Here is a 16312-nt window from a genome sequence, read left to right on the forward strand (position 1 = left end):
CTTTCTGTTTCCATCTCTTCTTCATTAAGCCCCAAAAGTTCCAAACTCTGCGACAATGGAATTGTGTTCACACATCACTGACCGGTGACACCACACGAACACGCTCGCACACTCACGCAACCTGCAGCTCTCCGTGCAACGACTCACATGTGGATCCACTGACGCTGGTGTGGCACCTCCGTTTTGCTTGGAGAAGCAGAAAGAGGCGATAGGATGCAGGAAAAAGGCAGGACAGAGAGGGAGGGTTGCAGGGAGGGAGCGAGAGATGGATGGATGGAAGGCGTGCGGGAGGGAGGGCAGGGGAGAATGCGTAGGGACGCAATAGAAGGGGGAGCAATGAAAGGGCTGAGTGCTCCTAGTAAATATTTATATTGCATTATGATACGCACAAGAATGAAAGAGAGAGAGAAGCGAGATGAGGAGAGAGAAAAAGGGGGGATAGAGCGCCCCCATCCCTTTATTAATTTTATTCTCAACCGCTAAGTTTAGCATTCAACACGTGTCGCCAATGATGGAGAAAGGGGAAGGAGGAGGGAGGAGGCAGGAGGGAGAGAGAGGGAGAGAGAGAGGTTGACGGTTGCTAGGTGACGAAGCGCATATACTGAATTTTAACAAAAGAACGGGGAAAGAGGGAGAGAGAGAGAGGAGAGAGGGAGGGAGAGAGGTGAAGAGAGAGATCGGAACTGTAGAACATACATATATAGAGATATATTTTCTCAGTGTGTGTGTCTATGTGTGTGTGTGTGTGTGCGTGGAGGTTTGGGGGGACACCCGCAAAACGGATACTTCAAAAAGGAAGGATGTAAAAAGGATGGAGAGACGCGGGGACAGAGGGGGGACAGGCTGCTGAAAAACAGTAAGTACAATTATTTTAATGATGTTTGCAGTGCGGCACTGTCACACACACGCATCTTGCATGAATTGCGGCTCGGGATGTGAAGGGGGGGCTGCGCGTCATTGAGACCGGAGCGATGGTCTCGGGTGTCGGCATGTGAGGGGACGGATGCTTTGGAGATGGAGGGAGCTTTGACCCTTCTGTCATTGCTGTAAAACTCAACAGCTTCTTTGGTCTGGTTACGCATTTTGGCTTCTTCGCACCAGCCGGGAGAGACGTCCCAGTGATGCGCACACTCTCGCTCTCGGGCGCATTACCCTCACTTCAATTAATCTTATAAACTAAACCTGTAGGCTGTGATTTTGTCTGCCAGGAAGCGTGCATGCATTATTCATAAAGAGAGAGTTTTAAGAGTGAAAACACCGGTGCAGGCTGCAGCTCCCCCTCACACACTCTGCTGCGGATGTTTTCATTGAGGTGATCATATCTGTTGATGGTCATTTTTTGGCTGTCTGATCGTCAGTGCGCGAGACACCAATTAGCTCACCCATCCAGATGTGTTGACTGTTTGCCACCGAGGAATCTTGCCGCTGAGCTGAAAAACACTCTCAGACGGCTGCAGCATTTCATTCTGGCTGTGAGTAAGAGGTTGCACTCTTACACACAGGCATTTGGAGGTGTAGAACTTGAGGAGTTTTGGGGCATGACATTGCCTTGCTTTGCTCTCAAAGGCTTCAGAGACCACAACTTTGACCAGTCATACCAAATGTTTACTGAATGAATCCAAACGTTTATGATCTCCGTCCCCATCAGCTTCTCTGACCCACAGGTGATGTTCGGTTCAGTGCTCACACCAGCGTACTGCAGCAGTACAGCAAGAGGCTTTGACCATAAAGTGGTGCCTTCACTGTCAGTCGGGCTTTTTCTTTGCTGATCATCAGCTCTATAGTTGCCCGAGGAGATCGCTACTGTACCAGCTGCGAGAAGGGGGTAGGGGGGGGGACATGAGGAGAGGTGATGAGAGAGAGAAGGTGTGGAGGGGATAGATGAGTGAAGGTGTGAAGCGAAGGAAAGGGTGAGAGATGGGAACATACGCAGAGGTCACCAGAATCGAATCAACATTTATGTAGTGGTCTCCGCCAAACGCGTGCTCCTCATCAATTTCACTTTATTGATTCATTGACTTTTGCACGGAGAGACTTCAAGCTACGGCTCAATTCTCAGCCCCCTCCCCTCCGCTTTGCACCCCCCCCCCCTTTTTTTTTCTTTTGCCTAGAATTCTTTCCGTTCCCTCGCTCACCCCTGCAACCTGTGACTTCCTTTGCAGCTTCCCTTTCCTCCTCCTTTTCTTCCCAAACATCCCCTTTCATCATGTGTTTGATGCAACATTAGCAAGGAGTTTCCTCAATGCTGCGTGCTCCCCTAGAACCTCTCTTCTTTTTAATACCACTAATTAAGGTAAAGCTTGTTAACACGGAACATCAATTAGTCTTTAACAAGATCAGAGGCGGGTGTTTTGGAGCGATTACTACACTCCCCTCTCTCAGTCGTCTTCTCTGGCCTCTTACTCTTATTGATAAAAGTGTTGCATATTCATTCGGCCCGAAGTGGCCAGCAAACAATTCGGCATGTTTGGTGGCAGGAGGTGTTGTTTGATGTGGGAGTTTAGAACAATGTTTCTTATTCAGAGTTTTGTGAGTGAAGTGTTGTTCATTCTTCAATAGTGTTGGTGAGATCAGAACAACAAGAGCAAATCAGTGTTTTTGCTTCACAACGTTGCTCATTATGGGTTCTAGCTTCCTCACTGAGAGCAGTTATCAAAGATGCTTTGTGCATTTGTGTGTAATGGAATTTAGGCATTTTAATAGTCTGGCAACACAAAAATCTCCTCACTGTGATACTCAGACACCATACATTATTAAACAAGTATATTAAAGTAATGACACATAATCCAGGAACGTGTATTAACCCTGTGAAGCATAGACCATGAAACAGTTGACAGAGAGCTCCAGTTCTTTAAAATGGAGGTCTTTTTTGGTCTATGATTTAAAATCATCAATATTCATACCTGTATCTCATATAAAATATGTGAGCAACATCCACATCAAAAGGTCTTATTTGAATAATAATCTAAAACCATGTGTTCAGTGTAGCTCCCTGGTTCAGTTCTGGTTATTATTAGGAGGAGAGACACTGAGTCACTGTAAAAAAAAGAGACGTGACATCATTAATGACAAACAATCTCCTCTTACAAGTTAGCTCCGTACTAACCGACATGCTAGCTGTTAGCTCGAGGGTGCGTGGCGTTACAGACCAAACACGGAACACTCTTATCATGCTACCATGGTGTTGAAGGGTTTTGCTCATCTTAAAGACGCGTTACCTTCACAAAGAAAACTATTTTTGAACACTACGACACGTCGGTGTTTGAACTCCGTAACTGAGGCGGTCAGTCGGAGGTGAAGACGCGGAGCCCTGGGTGCACAGTAACGGCAGATTCCAGAGAATGTGATGTTTTCTCACTGCTTCTGAATAACATCTCGTTCTCGATGCCCATCCTGCGGCCCGTGTGTGTTTACACCAACAGCAACATGACACATTGATGCACAGATTTTGACGTCGACGCATTTTTGTTGTCGACGTTATCATGACGTCAACTAATCATTGCAGCCCTACATACAAGTCCCATAATACACTACAACAGTCAAATATCTTTAAGCTGTTACATAAGTGCTGCTATCTGTTGAACAGTGTTTCACACATGCTGAAGTTTAGTACTTGGCGACGTGGGATGAGAGTGCGTAGTGAGCATGAGAATGTCATTACTGAGATACACAATAATTATGCAACCTAAGATAGCTGAAGAAAGATGTGCTGATCAATACAAATTAACATCATGCTTTTGCCTTCCTCCCTTAATCTTCATGTGGCACATGAGGATATTTTCTCTTCTTCAGTGTGAGGCTTTTAGCTAGGAGGGCGTCTGGGCGTCTGCAAAACATAAAAAAACGGAGGCCCGATTCTTGACTGTTGCTTGGCCGCCAGATGCCGCCATATACCAGCGTGGCCAAGCTACGGTCGAGAATCGGGCCTCCATTTTTTCATGTTTTGCCGACGCCCAGACGCCCTCCTAGCTAAAAGCCTGTACCCACCTCATGTTTCAAGTTTAGACGCCGATATGATGCAAGTTTTGGAATGGTAAGGGAATGGCAAGTTTCTGGACCCATAAACTGCTGCTCTTGATTGACACAAAGATGGGTTCGATTGGATTATGAGTTCACATTCCTCAGCCACAGCAACATCATATCACTGTGGCTGCGACCCACAAGTTTTTGAACAGTAGAATAATTGCACTGAGGACGTACAAAACATCGGAAGTGACCCTCGAACTGATGTTATTATCTCAGACGTTCAAAAAAAAGACCTCTATGCAAGCAATTTTTGTGATGTTATTTAAGATATATTTTACTTTACTTACTTTAAATCCTGACTGAGACTTGAACTTCGAACACGCGACACATCTGAAGCTGTTAATGAACCAAAAGGGAAATTCATTCAGTTAAGAAAGGTCAGCAGAGAGATTTCAATGTCAATAGATTCAGACATATTTTAAGACATCTGGAGCTACTAATGAAGATGTTTAATGTCACCACCACGAATGAAGTCAAAGTCAAACAGTGTCGAAAGCCAACTCCTCATATTGCAGATTTTCCCAGTTTTGTTGGTCTTTTTTACACTGGTGAAGCTACTGCAAACATCTAATGACAATTCAGCTGCCTCACTTCCTGTAAAACATTTAATGGCTGCAGTAATTTCTGTGCATATAGCGGTGACAGTAAGATGATAACAAATCTGAAATGTTGGAATTGTGGTTTCCTGTCTGAGGTAATGAACATCTGTCTCCATGAGAAAATCCCACTCACTAGTCAAATGGAAAACTTCTTCGGCAACATGGCTTCCAGGGGCCACTTATGACCCTTTAATACCCCATTTCTGGTACCAGGATTTAAAATACTAAACTAGAAATGATATACAATTCTATCTTTGTTTATAAGTTTCAAATGCATCAACATGCATTTTGTGCAGCTCAAATTCGATCGTATTATTATCGTATTTTGTATCATCAAAATCTAAATAAGTATAACTAAAATAACTAGAATCAGTAGAGTATCAAACGCACACATGCACACATACACACACACACACTCTTTCTGTTTTACTCTTTGGATCTAGTTGACTGACCGCTGTGATTAATTTTATTCTCGAAACGTCTGTCATTCTGAGGCTTTCAGAAGTGAATGTTGTTACAAGCCACAAGTTGCCAGCAGGTGTGATAGGTATCAATGACTCCGGCTGATCCGCTACACATCAATCAGTCAAAGATTTCCTCCGCTAGCAATGAACAAAATAAGTTGTTGATGATGCTTTTTTGTAAATAATAATGAGCTTCCAACTGGCAGCTATTTTATATCCCTGATGTTTTACAGTAAAACAGTTTCAACTTGCAACCTAATTTATGGTCTCCTGGGGTTCATGATGAACCACTTCTGATTTTAGACAAAGCCAACCATTGCAATTTGCGATTATTATTATTTCTGGCGTCTACTTCACCTACTTTGTGGACAAAATGTTCCAACCACTTTCAGGTGGATCAATGAGCCCCACATGCCTCAGTGAGTCTTGGCTAACCCTCACGCTACACAGATTCACTGCTAACCTCGGGTGAAGTATTGACCACTTTAACTTAGAAGTTCCAGCTGAAAGTTCCATTTTAAACTGACCAACTTTATCATCCTTGACACTTAGCTGGATGAGTTCATTGTAATCGGTTTAGATGGCTGGTGCTAAAACCTGAGAGCTATTTGAAGAATTCAATGCTGAGCCAATTAGTATGTTTTTTTTTACAAACTTTTATGGCATGGTTGGGTGCAGTTGTCACCAGGAGTGAGCTGTTGCAGTTGCTCTTGTCTCGGTTCCTCCAGGAGAAGGGTTTTTTTTTTCAAATCAAACAATGATGTCCCTGCTGACACTCTGTAGAACTGGGATTTGAGCCACTGTTCGTTTTAATTTAGAGCCTCTGACTCACCTGACAGTGTTGCATACTTGCAACTGAACACTGTGTGTTCAACTGTAAAAGTCTTAGGAAGTCATTTTACCCTCAAAGATGATGCTTGTCCCTTGCCTTCCGCCCAGTAAATGGTTTTAGCTTCAACAGCCGGTGACCCTTGAACAAGAATCAGATGGAGAAAATAAGCAGTCAGATTTCAATTTCCCAACCTCTTAGAGAGGTGCGTCCACTTGCAGTGGTCAGTATCTACAAATGTTGAAATTTTATAACAACCTTGCTTTGCTATCGCTTTGTGTGGATGATTTACTTTTACTGAGGATAACAAAAAAGCATCTATTTGTAGAGAGACGGTGAAAGTGCATCTGGAATGAAAACAATTTCTGATGAAGATGGCATCCCAAATTCACTTGAATTGCTCTCATTATTGCCTTGTACTTAATATTGCAATATTGGGTAAAAATGGAAAGAAAATTTTGATGATTTTAAGTAATCAGTAGGGCTAAAAATAAATCTGCATCAGTGAATGATGTCACTGCAGAGTGACTCTACTGGGACATTAGAGGTGGAGCAGTTCCGGAATGCCTGGAAGGATGCAAGCTCTGTGTGTGAAGTCGATCTTCACTGCATCGTGCTCAATGGCACTGACCCACAGATGCGGCTCTAGAAGAGGCTTTGGAAAAAAATGATGATGAGAAAAATGCTTCAGTGTGACAGGTGAGAGGTAGAGTCAAGTGCTTGTTGTGGAAATACCTAGAAAGAAATTGATTCCCGTAAATATATGAATGCTGAACTAACATCAGTGAGGTCAGTTTTAGCGCTGCTACAGTTGTTAAGCTGATGTGAGCTTGTAGATGTTCATAGATGTTTCCATCCGGTTAGCACTTAAGTAATTAAATGCAGTTCTCCAGTTTCATTCTTCATAGTTCAGACTCTCTATGGCAGGAGATTTAGCTCTCAGTTCAGCATTGATACACACTGAAGTGGAATAGCGCAGCAGTAGACAACGCAAACTATCAACACCAATATCCCAGCTTCATCTTGCTGCCACCACTGGGGATCTCACAGACACACTGAAGTCAGGAGCAAAGACTTCAGGAATGTGGTGGTGTTTAAAGACTTTTCTGATGCCAAGAGGAAGCGGAGCTTCAGGTTGACACTCGGGTAATTGGACAAGCCAGGTAGGATGATGGAAGGAACCCCCACGAGACAGTCAACATGAATGCCTTGAGGCTAATACATGCATGAATATCGCAGGAGCTGTGAACTCTGCTTTTGCAGGGTGACTTTTTAGAACTGGTTATTAAGGCATGTGTATCGTAAAGGATAGTCCTGATAGGCCTGATGCAGGCAGGTGTTTGCACTCTAGGCTTTATGTGTGTCCACTTACACATATTGGTATTGAAGTCTTTATTTAAGTTTACATTTACTACAAGTTTAAAGCAGCCATTAACTCAATAGAGATTTGCTGTCTTGTGAGAAATGAATCCTCTCTGTTGCTCAAAACTCTGGTGTTATGAAGGTGATCCTGGCCTGGGGCCGCCTACATTTATATTTTGCTAATTATTGCACTTTTTTAAAATTTCAATTTCATTGATGCACCAGCTGTATATATCAGCATTTACATTGCATTAGCAAAATATAGTTTTGTTTGGTTGCATACAAATGTCATTGCAGTGGATTGATGAGAGAATTCCGTAAGTTGACAAGAATTAAAACTGTAGATTCTATTTTTAGTTGGCTGCTGCAGATGAAAAGCTGGCGTATCTAAATCATGCTGCATATAATGGATTAGTGTAAGCTATTTTACTGTAGCCGCTTTACAGAGGTCAGACCCACTAGTGGAAATGTGATGCAACACATAAATGGTATCCAATTGACCGACTGGACCACATTCCATTACACAAACCCTTGGCCTCTGTTTACCTGCTCAGCAATAACATGACGTTAAAATAAGGCTGTGTAGTTCAAGTCCTCTTATCTAGTCATAGAACTAAATTGTACTGTCATAATTCAAACAGCCACTAGGAGATGCAGTTATCTGTCTTATTGTTGCTACTCTGCTGAAGTCTCTTATCGTGCTTTGTACAGACCAACTTGGTGATGTTGATGTGAAATGTACATTTCATTTGACATCATCCTACAGGCCCAGAAAGTGGCTGTCAAAGCATGAGGCATAATATCATTTTAACCCTTCAGGGGATAATCCGTGGATAATGTGCCCAAATTCCTCTGCTGATCAGAGGTCAGATTATTGAGGCAGCAGCCTACCGTATTTAAAGAAGCCCACAAGAAGCCTCTTCCACCTGTACACTCCTCCTCTAGTAATATATTCTTCTTCTTCTTTCATCTAAAGATTCTTACCATGGATTTGCATGTGTCACCATGGACCTTGAGGACAACTAGTCATATACACACAAACACATCCGAAAAATAACTTTATTAATATCAAAGGAAACTATGTTTGTAACATGCTCCGAACAAAACATATCACAATAAAATAGTATATTATATATATTATAAAGAGGAAAAAGCTATAAAAAAGAGCTTAGAATCAGGGTTCAAGTTCAGCATGTAGCTGTTCAGTAAAAGAAATTCGGGATTCTGAGGTCATTTCCCAAATTTAAAATGAACTCCACAAGTTCTTTCTAGGATGCCAATGTGTTTGAAAGCCTCGAGGTGCTGGCCAACTCTAGACCAAAGACACTCTGAATATTAGCACATGCAGTGTAATGACAGGAAGTCATTTAGCAAACTGACAGACGAATGGACCTGCTGCCGGGCAACCAGACATGCTAATAACACTCAGGATTTTCATTCGCGATCAGGTGCACACGTGCATGCACACACATACAGTAGCCCTGAGCAAGAGCATGGCGTGGTTTGGGAATACAAGTGAGGCAGCTTGCAGGCATACAGCTTCACTTGGCTGGTTGCAATACACAGTCTCAAGGAGCACATCCACCCATGGGTATGCAGTTATAGGCGCTCACACTGAGGGGGATTGTGAGGGTGAGGGAGGCTGAAATGTTTTGCAGCGGTGGTGCAGTTCTTCACGGTGATAGATGGAGCAGGAAATGACAGCATAAGTGGTTATTAAAAAGAGGAAATGGAAGCATTTATAAAAACCAGGTTTGTCTGTGTCTGCGGTCCATGTGGTGCGCCACCCGAGGCTGCTGTGTCATGCCTCCTGACTTGTGGGGCTTTCCTTCGCTGCTTTCCTAAAACCCTTTGTCACCCTCAAAGCATCCAGAAGCCAACATCCATGCCGGCTTGGAAGTGGGTTGACTGTTGATCAGCTTTAATGTGCGCCGGTACCTTGTGTACCAGGAACTTCTGTTGTACTCAATCACTCTTCCAAATGCATTTACTGCTTGTTCTGCTCAGTGTCTCTTTTTGTTATGGCATCTGACATTTTACACACCAATAAGTGACATATTTAATGCCCAGATTACACATGACTGACTAGTTTAGGCAGCATGTTAACACATGCCACACACAAATAGCTACTTGCATGGTGCTATTAGGATACATTAACTTAGCAGTTCTATTGTCGTCTCAACCAACGAACACCATTTGCCTGCAATGATAAGTCATTTTCCAGTTAAACCAGCTTAGCTGTGTCCAGACTTGGACATATATTTAAATCACGCCTCTGCACCAACTTTAACAACTATCCTGCTTTTTCAACTTAAGTTTCAATGCCGTAAAGGTTTCTTTTAAAGATCCCACTGAAATGCATTGTGACGCTAAATCTTTGACTTGCCAGGCATAAGTCAACATGAGATCGACTGACTAGACTTAGAATAAAAATATTAGAATGGCAATCGCTCTTGCTTCAGGCAGCTTGGTGTCTCCTGAAGTCAAATCCTAAGTCACTCAAGCATCGTGGCCAATTATAGTTCACTCATAATTGGAAATCTGTCAGCCGTCATTTTGAGGGTGACACTCCTGTCCCTGCGTGCCACCGATTCTCAAGCAAAGATGAAAATCATTTTTAACTAAGAGATAAATCAGAGAAACAGCAGGAAGCAGCCTCGGTGGTGAAGGTCTCATATATCATTCAGACACAGTTTCATCAATGCCATGAGAAACAACTAAGGTCGAGGTATGAGTATCACGTTTAAGTTGGACGGTTCCAGACATGATTGTGACACGATACCTGAATCATTTTGAAAGTAAAAACATCTGTTCTTTTCGCCATACAAAGTCAAACGTAACATTACACACATTTGACTGCACTCACAACAACTTACAGCAATATAAAAAAGCAGTACCCGAACAAGAGGGTTAGTAAAATACATTGTGAAAGTTGCCCGTCATTTTCCTTTTGTTTGTTTAAATGTTTGTTTTTGTATAGCTTTTAATATGAGCTTAATAAATTGCAGACCAACTAGGAACAAGGAAATGAACCTCAAACTAAAATGGTTGCACGAACATCACATCTTCAGTGATGTTTTTTTTTTGGGGGGGGGGACCAACAACATCAGGCCTTGATAAGCCTATTTATCTATGTATCGAAACGTACAAGCTCATTCTACAGCCTCCTTCTACAGCCGCTTAATGGTTGTCTGCTTTGCTGTACCATTCATGTAACATTTAGTCACTTCTTTGACTGTGGTACCTTGTGTCTGTGTTCTCGGTTCAGAGCCTTGTGAGCAGCCCTGGCGCTAGAAACCTCATGTTGAGTGCCAGCTAAACGGACACTGTAGTTCTAGTGGTGCCATTCAACCTGGAGGGCGCTTCCCACTGTGGCATTTTAGTCTTCTTAACATCTGCCTCCGGATAGAGATCCTCCAGTCACCTCACTGCCTTTGGTGATCTGGTTGCAAGCAACTAGTAAGAATACTGTTGATTATTTATTGATACAATACAACAGAAACACTGACAGAGACCATCACTGAACTAGGAGATAGACACTGACAGAAACGAGGAAATAAAACCTCAACCAAAAAACAAACATAATGATCACAACATACAGTACTCACGAATATGGAATACAGTCCGAATGAAGCATACTCACGGTGGACTCAGCAAACAAGCACAGAAATATACTGTATGCTCACAGCAGTCCGGGAGAAGAGGAAGAGGACAGAAGCCAAGTGGCAGTCAAAACACACTCATGTAATTTAGCTAGAAAAAACCTAACTATTCACCAGAATACCAGGCAAGCAACAGCAAGAACAAGAGACAGAGCAGGTGGTGATTGCAGTGTAGTTCCAGGTGTGTTCCATTAGTAAGTCATGTACTCGGTGACTCAGTTGGGAAGGAACAGAAAATACACAGCCAAACTGGGTCTCAAACCCCAGCTGATAGACCGGTGTGGCTTATGTATGAACAAGATCTGTTTTCCTTTTTAAATTTAGTGGGTGAGGCTCATATTCCGGTGCGTTAGATAGCCCGGAATTTAAGCAAATTTTGACAGTCACAACTTGGTAAAGTCAAACATAATATTATTCGTAAAAATGCTGGTGAAAAATCGCAGCATTAGAACTTGCAGTGTAGTGTGGGACTTGAGGTGCTTTGCGAGGGGCAATTTCTACTGCCATTTCCTATCTAATGTATTACTTTTTTAAAGTAACATATAATGCAAGCATATATGACTTTTAAAGCATCACTATATTTGTTTTTGGTGCAGCGTGGGTCCGTGGGTCAAAGGAAACTGTCCTAAAACCGAGTCTCTTGTCCCATCTTTACGAAGAATGATCGCAGCAAAACGGTGAAATTTTTTATCACAATTGGCAAAATACACCATACAACAATATACCATAAATCTCTTTTTCAACATTAAGACACAAGCTCTGTCATTTCTCTGGAAAGTCTGGAAAGAGCGAAAGGCGGAAGATGTTGAAAGACGACCCAGATAACCCAGAAAAAAAAAACAATTTATATAGCTCATTTCAGAATGCTGTTCACAAAATGCTTTTCTGACAGAAAATTACTTAACCAATGGAAAACTAACTCATGGAGTATTGTGGTGTTTTTTTTTTTTTTTTTTGGCACGAAGCCTGCTCCCCAGTGCTGTGCAGCGAAGTGCTCCATGGAGCGTTGCAGTTCGCTGCATGACACAATAGCTTAACAGGGATCTAAATTCACTTGGTTCCATTTATTTAGTCATGCGTCAAGCCTTCATATATATTTTGTTTGAACTTCTGTTATACAACTGTAAGCTTATCTTGTATAGATATATTAAAGAAGAACAGCAGCCCAGAAGCCTCAGATGCTTGCTTTTATCAAGTTATTTTTGTACAAATAAATGCTTACAGTTTGTTTTTTTGAAAGCAAGCTGTTAAGTCAGTCATGGTGTGTCTGTAGGGGAATGGGCTGGGGTTGGGATAATTGGCTGGTGGCATGGCTTTGGATGCCTTGTTACAAAATCCTAGGTAAAAGCCTGACCCTAACCTTTTACAGTTATTTCACATAATACATAATTATTCACTGAAAGATATATTCAGTAAATCTATATTCATGTATGTTTGTTTATCATGTGACAAAGGCAATTGAGAGGCTTTTATTTTTCCTTTTTTTGACACACTTGCTAGCACAAGCAATGAGATGATCTCAAAACTTGTGAGGCCTGTGACACTGTTTTTGTACATACAATAAAATAGCTAGCAGACATTGACATGTTTGTAACATCGTAGCTTTACGATAATACCATCGCCACATTTGATAAACACGTCACAGACCCGCAGTGAATAAAATGAATGACTCACACGTACAGTGGAAACATTACCTTTCCAGCATCTTTAGGACAAGGGGATCTTAACCTTTTTGATCTTGGGGCCCACCTTATTCAAAACAAATGGGGCAGAGGCCCATTCAAGTAATAGAACTAATTAATTACTCTTGATTTTATTTGAGTTAAATAACATATTTAATCCACTTACACGTAAACAAATCCAAACTTTGTGAAGTTATATGAAATCATCACAAGATATTTATTTGCCATTGAAAAGTCCAACCAGCAGCAGAAGTAGGTTCAAGTCATATCCAAGAAAAAAAGAAAAAAAACGACACATTTGAGAACATTAGAAAAACTGTACGTCATGAATGCAATTCTAAACATAATAAAACAATGTCTAAATATCATCAGTTTTCCCCCAAATAAACTCTAGAAGAAGATATAAGTAAAGTGTAATTAATTTAATTAATTTAAAAAACTGCTTCAACGGGTGCTTTTCATGAACAGTTTTTCACTTTTTATTATTGCTTTTTCTTTTCAAGAACTTCGCCATAGTTGCTAACTATCACAGATTTGCAGCTGTCAAGTCAATTCAATGACACACTACTGCCACCCTATGTGACAACTCTCACTGCCCAGAGGTGTAAAACAAGAAAACCTTACGCTCTCGCGGCCTAAAAATGGGCCTCGGCCATGTGGTTAAGATTCACTCGGTTACTCTATTCTCTTCCTGGACTCAGTATGTGCGCTGATTGCAGCCATAGTGAAAAGTAATGACAGCAGTTTCCATAGTGTCTTTCAGTGACAGGTAAAGGGGTAAAGTAATTCAGAGGTCACATGGATAGCAGCAAGGACCCTTGCAGGAGTTGCCTGTATATATTACGTTGTCTAGAGGTTCAATGTGATAACCATACTGAGTGATTTATGACTGTTCAATATGAAACACATCATCATAAAAAATATAAAAGCTCTCGCAAGGCTATGATGAATTACCACACAATTTAGCGTACTGTGGTTTGGTCAGGGGATGTTTTGTCATTTATTTTAGGGATGCTACGACCAGGATTTTTGCTGTTGATCATCGATCCCAAACAGCCAGAGTGCTGATCACAGATAGCGATCACATGGATTGACAATGATTTTGCAATCAAAATGATGAGGCCTTCTGTGTACTTGTGAAAAAATGAACCATCAAATAATTTTAATTCAGATATGTTTTTATATGCCTGTTCAAGAAGGCAAAAAAATTAAAAAAAAAAACCTAGCAGCATGCAGCAACTATTCGTGAGACATTGCACTTAGGTGAATCTCTTGAGACTTTACGATGTCCGTCCGTGAAATATTTACTGGCCGCTTGTGGCGGGACAGAGACCACTGGATTTATTAAAGTTTCCACTCCAAATGTTGTCAAACGTTTCAGATTCAGGTGGCTGTACCCGACTCCAAAATGGCAACGGTGGTTTCCGACCAACCTGGTCATCAAGCTTGGTGAAATTCATGATTTTCTTTGGGCAATTTGCCTAGCTTAGTTGTAGCCACACTAGCAACCTACTGCTGAGGAACCAGTGCTCTCACTTTCATGAGCCCATAAACCCCCCTAAAACTCTTTCTCCATCTAGTGCTCGAATTTAATTTTAACGTGTTCCCCTACGCAGCATTTTCCTGTACATGTGCTGCAGGATACAAATTTTAAATGACAGATTGAAAGAACCTTCACAGCAGGCTTGTTGCTGCCAAGTGAGCAGCACAACCAGCAGGGCTTCATCAGAGCGCCAGCTGTCACTTGTGATCGGTAGTGATCGGCATTCACCAATCACGCTGAAATTGGCCGATCATGATCGGTGACCGATTGATCGGCGCATCCCTAATTTATTTAAATTCTTCATTTATTGAAGTCATCTGTGTAGACCACAAATCATTGTCCTGCAGCTCAAGCATAGCAAAAACATGAAGTTGGTGAGAGAAATGTTTAATATACTGTAAGTTCCTGGAGTCTCTAAGCCACTGAATATTGTTATGAGCCTTGGAAAAAAAGCTTTCAAGCCCTTCCTTTCATTGATCTACCATGAGACTAATTGAAAAAATGTCCAAATACTGCATAATTGTGTAACTGATCTTGAACTTAACAATCAGCTAGCAAAGAAAGGCGATGTAGATAAGTGGACTTCATCAGTGGAAGTGTCCTTGAAATATTGAGTTGAAAAAAAAAAAGTGTTGGAACTAATGAATGAATTGTTGCAACTGTCTTCTAAAAATCTGGTGTTCACTGACACTGAATTTGGGGAATATCTCTGACATTGTTGATTTAGAGTGACAAGCTGAAGGCTGCTGTTCAATTCTCCAAAGGCAAATAATCACTCCACCCAGACACTGAACCAGCACAGTGTCTGCTTACAGCAAATGGAAAGGAGATTTACTGCTAAGAACCTTCATTGCCGGATGGCATGATATACTGTATGTGCAAGCAGGAACAAAGCAACCCACCTAGTGGGGGGCTGACATTCCCCTCACTGCCAGGTGGTCACCTAACACCTGTAACACCTTCTTGACTGGACTGGATGCTGAAATTACTCTCTGATGCTGTGTCAACTCATCCATAAATACTTCTCAAACTCAAACTAAATAGTGCAGTGGTTCCAAAAGCAACAAGCAAAGGAGTTTTAAACTTGTCACTCACACTCTCAGCTGCGTAGTTGAAGCTCGCGCAGCCGCGCGTCACCCAGTCCAGTCAGACTCCAGGTATTCGGTTAGATATTGTGGTTGTGTAATCTGACAGCAGTCAGACTAAGATGCATTTTAAAAATTGGTTGTAGCCTGCCACCTATTCATGACCTGTATGTCTCCAGCACCCAGAGACCAGATCAGAGCCGACCCTTCTCACCCTGGTCATGGATCCTTGTTATTTTTATTTTATTTTGATCATTACTATTATTATGTTTTTGACTGCAGATTTTCCAAAGCACTTTCCTAGTTGGTGGGATCCCCACTGACCATGGCAATAAATCTAAATATAAAAATCTAAACCCAGACAGCGATCAGACCCTTTACTGCCTGGCATTTATTATGTTTGTGTGGAGTCGCCCTGTACACGTAGTTTCCAGCATCTAGCACCGAGTCGCCTGATGCAAGAAGCTCACCACCCGCTGGAAGTTTCCCAAGACAAGGTGTAGGTCTCTAGCCGGGATCAGGTCCACGGCCAAAACCCGACTCGCTTGTGTTCTCGGACTTCTGAGCCGAAAGACCTTTGTCCCGAGACAGAACCCGCAGTGCGAAAGCGCCCTAAAGTGTTGAGGCTGGCCCATCTAGCTCCCTATACAGAATATTAATGAGGGAAAGAATGTGGGTTCTTTTTGCATACAGCAGCTCATTTACAAAATTAAACCATGATGAAAAACAAATCGGATCACTGTAGATACTGTATGAACAAAAGATACCACTGTTCTTCTGAATAGGAGTCTGCCACAAGACCTTCGCAGACATCATCTTTGTGGCCTCTACTGGACAACCTGAAAACAGGGTCACCAATGTGGTGTCCGCCCCCCCATGGACCGCAAGTTGCCTGCATGACTGTTTCCACCAGCTAGCTTCTAAACTTGTCGTATCTTCTGTTGCCATTCTTCATCAATGGCACTTGCATTTGTATAGATTTGAAAATGACAATATCTTTAAAATGATTGAATGAGAAATGCATTTATTACAAATTGATCCTATGAACTCCAACATCCCA

At 41.9% G+C, this 16312-nt stretch overlaps 1 protein-coding gene across 2 annotated transcripts in view; it reads left to right on the forward strand.

The window, feature by feature from the left end:
• The first annotated feature begins 326 nt into the window (after nt 1–326).
• The window catches only part of LOC128771905 (glutamate receptor ionotropic, NMDA 2D), a 72237-nt gene continuing 56251 nt past the window's right edge, over nt 327–16312 (forward strand). For both annotated transcript variants that reach the window (XM_053887763.1, XM_053887764.1), the window contains exon 1: nt 327–856. The gene's annotated coding sequence lies outside the window, so the exon portion shown is untranslated. The remainder of the gene's footprint in view (nt 857–16312) is intronic.

Source organism: Synchiropus splendidus, chromosome 15 (genome assembly GCF_027744825.2).
Source record: "Synchiropus splendidus isolate RoL2022-P1 chromosome 15, RoL_Sspl_1.0, whole genome shotgun sequence".
Lineage (NCBI taxonomy): Eukaryota > Metazoa > Chordata > Actinopteri > Syngnathiformes > Callionymidae > Synchiropus > Synchiropus splendidus.